We start from the raw sequence: 9,611 nt of genomic DNA on the forward strand, positions 1-9,611 counted from the left end.
CCAAGGCTTGGCAACAAGAACAGTGCACAGGGATTTTAGGGGATGCAAGGTTTATGATAATGGAGAATTGTGACCAGCCAGTTAAACCTCAACTACCTGTAGCCGTAGAAAGAACTAGACCAAATCAGAAGATCAGGGTTCTAGTCTTGGTTCTGACATTAACCTGCCATGTGATCATGGGTGAGTAATTTTCTCTGTGAGTGTGTGTGTGTGTGTGTGTGTGTGTGTGTGTGTGTGTGTGTGTGTGTGTGTGTGTGTGATATTTGGGGAAAGAATTGAGGAATGAACTAGATGACCTCTAAGGTTCCTTCTTATAAAATTCCATGCACCCAGGGGTGAAAGAGACTAGAGATAGATCTATTCAGGCCTCTCTGTAAGCCACATCTACATTCCAATCCAGGTCAGCTCAGAACTTCCTCGCCTAGTAGTTAAGGTTCTGGATTGTTGATTGGTGAGAGTTCTCTGTATTCTCCCAGACCTAGACCAGCATGTGGCTCTCTGGTCATCTTTATGTTATGTTGTTCCCTTTTCTGCTTCCTAGATTTAGTTCTGGAAACATTAATCAAATTGACTTTATCTTTCCTGGAAAATACATGTCAATCAGTTGCTCTATAACTCCATTCATCATCCTTCCAACCCTCCAAACCAAATCATTCCCTCTCAGGCCACCAGTCACCTATAAGTGCAAACTTCCTGTATTAGAATGTAAGCTCCTCAAGGGCAGGAGATGCATCCCCAGTGCTTAGCACAGTAGAAAGTGCTTAGCAAGTGCTTTTTCATTCTTTCAGAGACTAGCCCTTCAAGGCTCTCTTGTCTTACACTTTCTCCTGCTCCCCATCATTTATTTGGTCCATCCTAATTTTACTGATGGAGAAATTGAGGCCTAGAGAGGGGCAATGATTTTTTTTTCAAGATTATCCAGGTGGGAAGAAGTAGAAGTGGGATTTGAATCAGTTCTGAATGATTTGAACCAGTTCTGAATGAACTAGTTCCCTCAATCCTGTGGTCTTTCTGGTATGCCATAACATAACCACAAGTCTGGGCTTTCTAGGAGGGCAAGGAGAAGGAAGGGGAGAAAATAATCATATAGGTGCTGGAAAATAACCTTGTAGATGCTAGTGCAAGTTCACGGCCCTGGGATGGCATAGTACTGTTTGTTTACTTCTTCTTCCTCTGCCTGCCCCCTTTTTCCAGATGTCTTTCCTAAACCCATTTCTTTAGAGGCTGAAATCCGTACTGTGGGTTTCCTTGGTTGAGCAGGTAGCTGTTTCTCCACTCATTTACAAATCCTTGTGTGGGGTAAAGAGAATCTCTCTGCCTGTGCTCTTGGGGCCTTCCTCTTCTTAACCTTTCCTAATCTCCCTCTCCTGCTGCCTTGATGGTACAGAGGGCCTTGTGAAAGTGTCACGGGCTATAATCCCATGTCTGCATCCCCTCCAGTGTCTTTCCTTTTCATCACGGGGAATGCTCCCTACTGCCAGCTAGTCTGCCTCAGAGCACAGAGGTGGGGTTTAGGAGTAGGAGGCCACCAATATGGTGTGATTTGAGGAGCATCTGAAAACCCCCCTCACAACACACATACACACACACACACACAAACATTCCCTTTCATAATGTTAGAAATTTCACATTAAGTCATTTCTCTATCTTAACAGTTTTTCACCATTCAAAAGTCCCTCATGCAACTGCAAATACCGTTTGGAATCATAATGCTTTAATTCCCTTATCATGTAATATTAATAACTTAGATGGATTAATTAATAGCCAGCTGATGGCAGGGTAGGTGTTTGGGAAGGGTATTCAGTATGCAAGAAAGGTAGCAGAGAGTACAGGAGTGAAAACTTGACAGGAGTAGGGAGAAGGGTTCTGAAAGGGGAGGCAGCCAGACTCTCAAAGACAGACTTCACTACTCTCATAGTTTTATCAAAGACTGCCTGAGCTGGGGGTAGGAATGTTATGTTGCAAGTCATTTCAATTTGGATGACTTATTTCTTCGAGCAGTTATTCTATTTGTCTATTTTTACTATAGTAGGACTTCCTTAAGAAAGCCAGTGTGTTCCAGTGACACATTTAATTGCATGAATTTTAATTTACTGGGGGTAGAAATGCAATAATATCCACGGGGATGTATTTCTGGACCTTGATCTGGTTGTGTCCTTAAGAAACCTACACTGGGGACCACCTCCATCCCCTTTTTGCCCCTCAGTTGCCACTGTCCCTTTAAACACCCCCTCCACATCTTCAACAACTTCTGGTACTAATTTTTTTTGGGGGGTGTCACAGGACACAGCTTTGCTACATACTAATTGTGTGACCTTTGATGTCACTTAATCTCTCTTGATCTCAGTCTCCTCACCTATGAAATGAAGGGCTTAGATGAAAAGATCTTTAAGGTCCTTCCAGGGTTGAATCTATGATTCTAGGTGGTTTCCTAACTGAAATAGGGAGAGGGAGAGGAATTTGAGATCAGGGGAGGTCTGCAATCTGCATGGTGATCCTTAAGTCATACGATATAGACTTAACTGTGCCATTCCTCTACTAAAAACAAAATAAAACATAACCTTCAATGGCTCTCTAATGACTTTATTTATTTATTTATTCATTCATTCATTCACTTATTTATTTATTTACTTATTCATTCATTCACTCATTTATTTTTTTATGTATGTATGTATGTATGTATGCATTTATTTCCCCAGTCTAATGACTTTAGAGTCAAATGCATACTCCACAGCCTGGCTTCTAAGGCCCTGTACAATCCCTAGCTCTTATTTCATTCAATTCTTCATCCCAAAAATCTACGGTTATCAATGAGCATGGGAACATCAGCTAGCACCATGTTTTAGAGCTGAGTATCAGGAACTCCATCTACCTGGAAAGACTGGAGCAATTATATATGCCAACAGTTGGTGCTATATTCTGCTCAAATAAGAAAAAGATGAGACAGCAAATAGGATTTTGAGATGATTGCATTGATTTGGATGTAGTAGTCTGGGGTTTCCTATCCATCTACCTTGGTGTGGCTATGTGTAGCCCTGGATGCTATATCTGGTGATAAGATGTTTGTCTAAAGCTTGTGTTTGCCTGTGTTTCCATGAATGTCTTGGTTATAAATGGTAAGGACTTCTAAGGTCCTTCACAATCTGACTCCAACCATATTTCCAGCCTTATTTGGAATCTTTTAAACATCAGTCTTCTTCTTGTGATTCTGTATGGCAGGGAGTCAGAGGATACTAGTCCCCAAAGAACTGAGGTTGTCCAAAGGACAATGAAGAGGTATATAACAGGTGCATATGGGCAGCAGCATATTACAGAGGATAAGTCATTTTTATGAAGAATTACAAAAGACATTATTAAGAAGATATATGACTGGAAAAGGAGGGCCAAGAAGAGAAAGGATTATTTATTATTATTATTTATTAATTAAATATTTATTAATTGTAAAATATTAGTTGATTAATTAATTAATATTTTATTTTTTTATATTCATTGATAATTAATTAAATTGAAACAATTGATTTAAGGAAAACTTTACAAAACTTTCTCTTGCTGGTTCTCCTTTTCCAGTCATACACAAACGGCTAAGGTATGATTTTTTTGGAGGGGAGGGTAGCTCTCATAAATGTTTCTGGCCCAGTTGATCCTATCAAAGTGAAACTTGTCAATAACTGGTACTGCCTTTCATACCCTTCCCCCAAAGGTGGCCACAAATTCCTATTCTAAGTGGGTCCCCCACTGCATCCTGGGCCATCTCCAGTTGTCCTGATCTATATCTGGCCACTGGACCCAGATGGCTCTAGAGAATAAAGTGAGGCTGGTGACTTTGCACAGTCCTCTCTCACTTAAATCCAATTCACTTACATGACATGGCATCATCTCATTGATGTTATGGTCTTCTTCAAGAATGAAGGACAAATGGCAATTCTAAGTAGTCATGCTCACAAGTCATCATAAAGAGTTCTATTCGTACAGGAAAACAGAAAGACTTTTACCAAAATGCATTAAAAAGCCACAAGACCCTTCCCTTCCATTTTTCTGCTCCCTTGCCAAGGGAGAACAGGTTCTCTGGCTTAAAGTACTGCTCAGAGCAGGTCTCCAGCAAAGAGGAAGGTCAGGGCTCACTTCTCTGCTGTCTCTAGCTCCCTCTGACAGTCTGCTCTTTAGGGTTTTTCAGTATTCTTGGCTACAGTTTCTTCTGCTGCCCTGTTTCTCCAGCTACTGGGCAGCATTAGGGTCCTTGACAGTGGCCCAGTCTAGTGACTCCTCTGTCTGGTGAATCTTACACTCTTCACAGTTTCTCTTTATCACCAGAAGATGGTGCTAGCTCTCAAGTAGCTGGACTGGGAAAGGTAATCTGTGTTAATTCTTCTAGGACTCAGGTCAGGATGGCTCTAGGCTCTAGGTTCTCAAAGTGTGGTCCTGGAAGCACTGGGGTCCTCAGATTCTTTCAGGGTAAAAGAACTGACAATATTTGTTGCAAATGATAAAATTCGAGCTTTAAAATAAAAAATTCAATTTTTGGAAAACTTGTATCCAGCCTTGTGAGCCTGACAGGTTCTTAATTCTTAAAGACTTTTCTGATAAGATAGGTGATGATATTTAGTGATGTGATTTTTTTGATATTTTCTAATGAAATGCATCAGCATTTAGAAGATCTACATAACTCACTGAATCAATATTTTCCGAATGACTAGTTCATGATTTTAATTGTAGCTAGAGAATGGTATCAGGGAAAACATGCCAAAATGGGAGCTCAAGCTAGTACTATTAAAAAGACAATCCTACCCCTCAGAGGTGATCCTAGAACCCTGAAGGGAGATGGAATCAGCCATCATCTCTTCATTGATAGGGGGATGTGGGCTAAGGATACTCAGAGCTTATAAGAGCTACAATAGGATTTTAGAATTGGAAGGGACCTTTGAGGTCAGTCACTTCTCTAGGACTCAGTTTCTTCATCTGTGACACAAAGAGGTTGGACTAAATAATATCTAAAATTTGTCTTCCTTACTCATCTCTAAATCTGATCCTGTGATCATTGGATCTAGACCTCACTTACAAAGGAAGAAAGTGAGATTTGAAGAGGAAAAGTAACTTGTTCAAGGTTGGTGAAAGGTATGCTGGTGAATGGTAACTAGGATTTGAGCCCATGTCTTCTGACTCCAGAATCTTTTCCCACTATACTACAAATTCTTGTTAAAAATACTTTATTTTATTGAAATTGGGATTATCCAAGAAAAATTTGGTCTATGTGATTAAGGTACTAGATGCTGATCCTGGGATCTAGAGCTCTGTAATATTCAATTTAATTCAATTCCATAAGCATTTGCCAAGTGTCTACTATATATCTGGAAAGGTGGCACTAAGTGCTGGAGATACAAGGATAATAAAGTAGAGTTTCTGCCCTCAAGGACCATACATTCTGTTAATTAAAGATTTTGAGTTAAATAATATTTTGTGTTCTTCAGTGTTTAAAGTATTTTTGATTTTGTTATTCCAGATTCTTCTCGCCACTGACAGAGATAACAATGACAGCTAGCATTTGCATAGTGCTTTGAGGTTGCAAACTGCTGTACATAAATTATCACACTGGATCACACGAAAATCCGGGAGGTTGGGTTTTTATTATCACTATTTTACAGTTGAGGAAATGGAGGTTGAGAAAGTTTAAATGACTTGTCTGGAGTCACACAATTCTTTTGAAATTTAGTAGATGATCTTCAAGAATTATTATGGACAGGGCGGCTAGGTAGCACAGTAGATAAGGCTCTGGCCTTGGAGTCAGGAGGACTTGAGTTCAAAATCCGGCCTCAGACACATGACACTTACTAGCTGTGTGACCCTGGGCAAGTCACTTAACTCCGATTGCCTCACCCCCCCTAAAAAAAAAGAATAATTATGGACACAAAAAAATTTCATTTCCTTGAAGCTTTATGGTTAGATAAGTTAAATAATTTGAGAGTATATAAGTTTCAAGAGAGATTATCCTCAAGCAAAATTCCACTTTGACAGATCACACAATAGTGAGGCTGTAAACTTTTTGTTTACTTTTTTTGTTCACAGTGTTATAGATAGCCCTGCCTAAGAATCCATGGATAAAGAAATAGGGGAAGCTACTTTCCAAAACACCTCCAAACTGATCTAGAAAATGCAAAAGATTGAATTCTGTTGGGGAAATGCAAGAAAGAGTCATAGTGAGTCATTATGCTGCCCAGTGGGCATACAGAGACAGACAGAGAGGTTTGTGTACATGGAGTGTGCCATGGAGCACCTCAGTGCAAGCAAAGGCTGTGCACCAAAGCAAGAAGAAGTCCCAGAGCCTTTCTATCCCAGGCTCTGTTTAGAGTAGCACCCGTCACAGCTGCCAAGATGTTGATGCCCAAGAAGAACCCAATTGCCATCTATGAACTCCTTTTTAAGGAGGGAGTAATGGTAGTCAGGAAGGATGTCCGCATGTCAAAGCACCCTGAGCTGGCAGACAAAAATGTGCCCAGTCTCCTGTCACGAAGGTCATGCAGTCTCTAAAGTCTTGTGGCTATGTTAAGGAGCAGTTTGCATGGAGGCATTTCTACAGGTACCTCACCAATGAGGGCATTCAGCACTTCTGGGATTACCTTCACCTGCCCCCTGGGATCTGTCAGGTGAAGCTGACAGAGACACATACAGACCAAGTGCTGCTCTCCCTGGTGCTGATAAGAAGGTCGAGGCTGGGGCTGTGTCAGCAACAGAATTCCAATTTAGAGGTGGATTTGGTCATGGATGTGGTCAACCTCCTCAATAAAAACTGTAGAGATGTGTTTTATATTGAACAAAATTTGGGGGAAAAAAGAAGAGGTCCCAGAACCATACCAGAGCACCATGACCTCATGTAGGGTGTGAGAACAGGTACCCATTGGAAGCTTTGTCATTCACTGCCCAGTTTCATGTCACAGATCCAGGGTGGAATGAGGAGGGGATTTGGATACTAGAGTGGCATTCCAGGGTAAGGAGCAGTAACAGGCTTTGGATGTATACTGAGAGAGGAGTAAGTTTAGAAGCAAGCAGAAACAGTGTAGCTAGGAGGAGAGCAAGGTCTCAGTTCCAAAATCTAACCCAGTCTGAAGCCGGCAGATGAATAACCAGGACATGAATTCCAGATTAAAAAGAAGCTTGCAATTCTGACTCTGTGAAACAGAAGAGCTTCCCAGGTGGCTGAGAGTGGTAGAGTCTAGATACAGTCTACTGTTGCTCAAACCCAAATCCGAGTCATAAACTTAGCCTGGAGCTCAGACCAGGAGGACAGTGAATAAACTGCTGTGGATCAGATCACCAGGGGAACACTGAAAGCTCGTAGGTTTCCAGCCTGAGCTGTCCGTTAGATCCTAGAATAACACACTCCTCAATACCGCCAAGAAAGTAACAATAAGATCAGCCTGGACCTTCCCTCCAGAAGAATATTGATTCTGACATTGTTTGAAGAATGAGCTGTAGTATTGATTTATCTATGTTCTTGTGGTAAATGTAGGTTTGGGGGAGGGAAAGGAAGAGAAACAGAGAGAGAGAGAGAGAGAGAGAGAGAGAGAGAGAGAGAGAGAGAGAGAGAGAGAGAGAGAGAGAGAGAGAGAGAGAGAATAAATGGACAGATTATGTTCTAGGTGCTGGGGATTCAAACAAATGCAAACAAGCAAAAGGCAGCCCCTACCTTCAAGGAGCTTGTATTCCAATGGGGAAAGACAACACATAAAGGAGATCTGGAAAACAATGTAGGGAGATGGGAAAGAAGGGTCCCCAAATGAGGAGGTGAAGCAGGGCTGGAATCTTTTCTGAAACAGTGGTCTCAAGGAGGGAGTCATCAATCACAATAGGGTAGCCTTAGGGCTGAGGTTTCTCAAGGGATGCAAGGCAGCAGAAAAGGAAGAGATGGACTCTGGAGAGAGAGTCCAGGCATGAGTGAAGTGAAGCATGATTAAAGTCCTTCTTAAAATGGTGGTCCTGGGGAAAGGTGACAGTTTGGAGAAGAGGGAGATCATCATGCCAATCACCCTCCACTGAGTTTTGGAAGAATATATACACTCATGGTTAGCAAGAAACTGCATGAAGCCATACTACGGTGGTGCTACCTCAAAGAGTATGAGGATTAGAACAGGAAATCATGTGATATTCAATCAAAACCAGTCAATACATTTGTCACATCTAAAAATGAATGCCTCATTCTGTACCTTTAGTCCATTCCCTCTTGAGAAGTATACATCATCTGTCTTCTAATGCTAAAATTGATGAATTGTTTTTGTGGTGATCTTATTCTTCTTTGTTGGTATCCAAGCTGCACTCCTGATTCTCCATGAACTTTCTCTATCATGCCAGGGGCTATCTCCAGTCATCCTGAAATGTATCTTGTTACTAGATCCAGATGGCTATGGAAGAGAAAGTGAGACTGGTGACTTTGCACAGCCCTTCTTCACTTAAATCTAATTCACTTTCAAGTCATGGCATCACCTTCTTGATGTCATAGTCCTCTTTGAAAATGAAGGACAGGGACAGCTAGGTGGCACAGTGGATAGAGCACCAGCCCTGAAGTCAGGAGGACCTGAGTTCAAATCTGGTCTCAGACCAAACACTTGTGACCATGGGCAAGTCACTTAACACCAATTGCCTAAAAATTAAAAAAAAGAGAAAATGAAGGACAGAGGTGAAGAAGATTATATTTGGAGAAGGAGAAAGGGAGAGAGCTAGAATGGGGTAAATTATCTCACATGAAGGAGGCAAGAAAAAGCCTGTACAATGGAGGGGAAGAGGGAGGAGGTGAGAGGGAATGAGTGAATCTTACTCTCATTGGATTTGGCTTAAGGAGGGAATACTCTATTGGGTATGGAAATCTATCTTACCCTACAGGAAAATAGGGGGGAAGGGGATAAAAGAGGTGGAGATGATAGAAAGGAGGGCAGATTGGGAGAGGGGGTAATCAGAAGCAAACACTTTTGAGGAGAGATAGAGTCAAAGGAGAGAATAGAAAAAATGGGGAGGGGGCAGGATAGGATAGAGGGAAATATAGTTAGTCTTTCAAAACATGACTATTGGGGAAATATTTTGCATGACTACACCTGTATAACCTATATTGAATTGCTTGCCTTCTCAATAAGGTTGGGTGGAGAGGGAAGAAAGGAGAAAATTTGGAACTCCAAGTTTTAAAACAAATGTTAAAAATTGTTTTTACATGCAACTGGGAAATAAGATATGCAGGCAAAGGGATATAGAATTCTTTCCTGCCTTACAGGAAAATAGAAGGGAAAGGGGATAAGAGACAGGGGGGAGTAATAGAAGGGAGGGCAGATTGGGGGAAGGGGTATTCAGAATGCACACTATCTTGGGGTGGGAGGAGGGATGAGATGGGGAGAAAATTTAGAACTCAAAATCTTGTGGAAGTGAATGTTGAAAACTAAAAACAAATTAATACAATTTTAAAAAGTTAAAAAAGAGAACAAAGTATGAACAACAACAACAACCACCTATCATACCATAAAAACCTTTTCACCCTGGAAGCTCACTCCATCTCTGGACTACTCACGTTGGAAGATGCCTTGTGGTCTCCCTCTGATCAACTCTTTCCTCTCATGACATCCATTTTAAGGAGAATG

The 9,611-nt window shown here is 41.3% G+C and overlaps 1 pseudogene; it reads left to right on the forward strand.

Annotated features, from left to right (window-relative positions):
* The first annotated feature begins 6,366 nt into the window (after positions 1–6,366).
* On the forward strand, positions 6,367–6,786 carry LOC110216884 (small ribosomal subunit protein eS10 pseudogene; annotated as a pseudogene).
* The last annotated feature ends 2,825 nt before the right edge of the window (positions 6,787–9,611 follow it).

The sequence above is a fragment of the Phascolarctos cinereus genome, unplaced genomic scaffold (assembly GCF_003287225.1).
Source record: "Phascolarctos cinereus isolate Bilbo 61053 unplaced genomic scaffold, phaCin_HiC Scaffold_4;HRSCAF=312, whole genome shotgun sequence".
NCBI lineage: Eukaryota > Metazoa > Chordata > Mammalia > Diprotodontia > Phascolarctidae > Phascolarctos > Phascolarctos cinereus.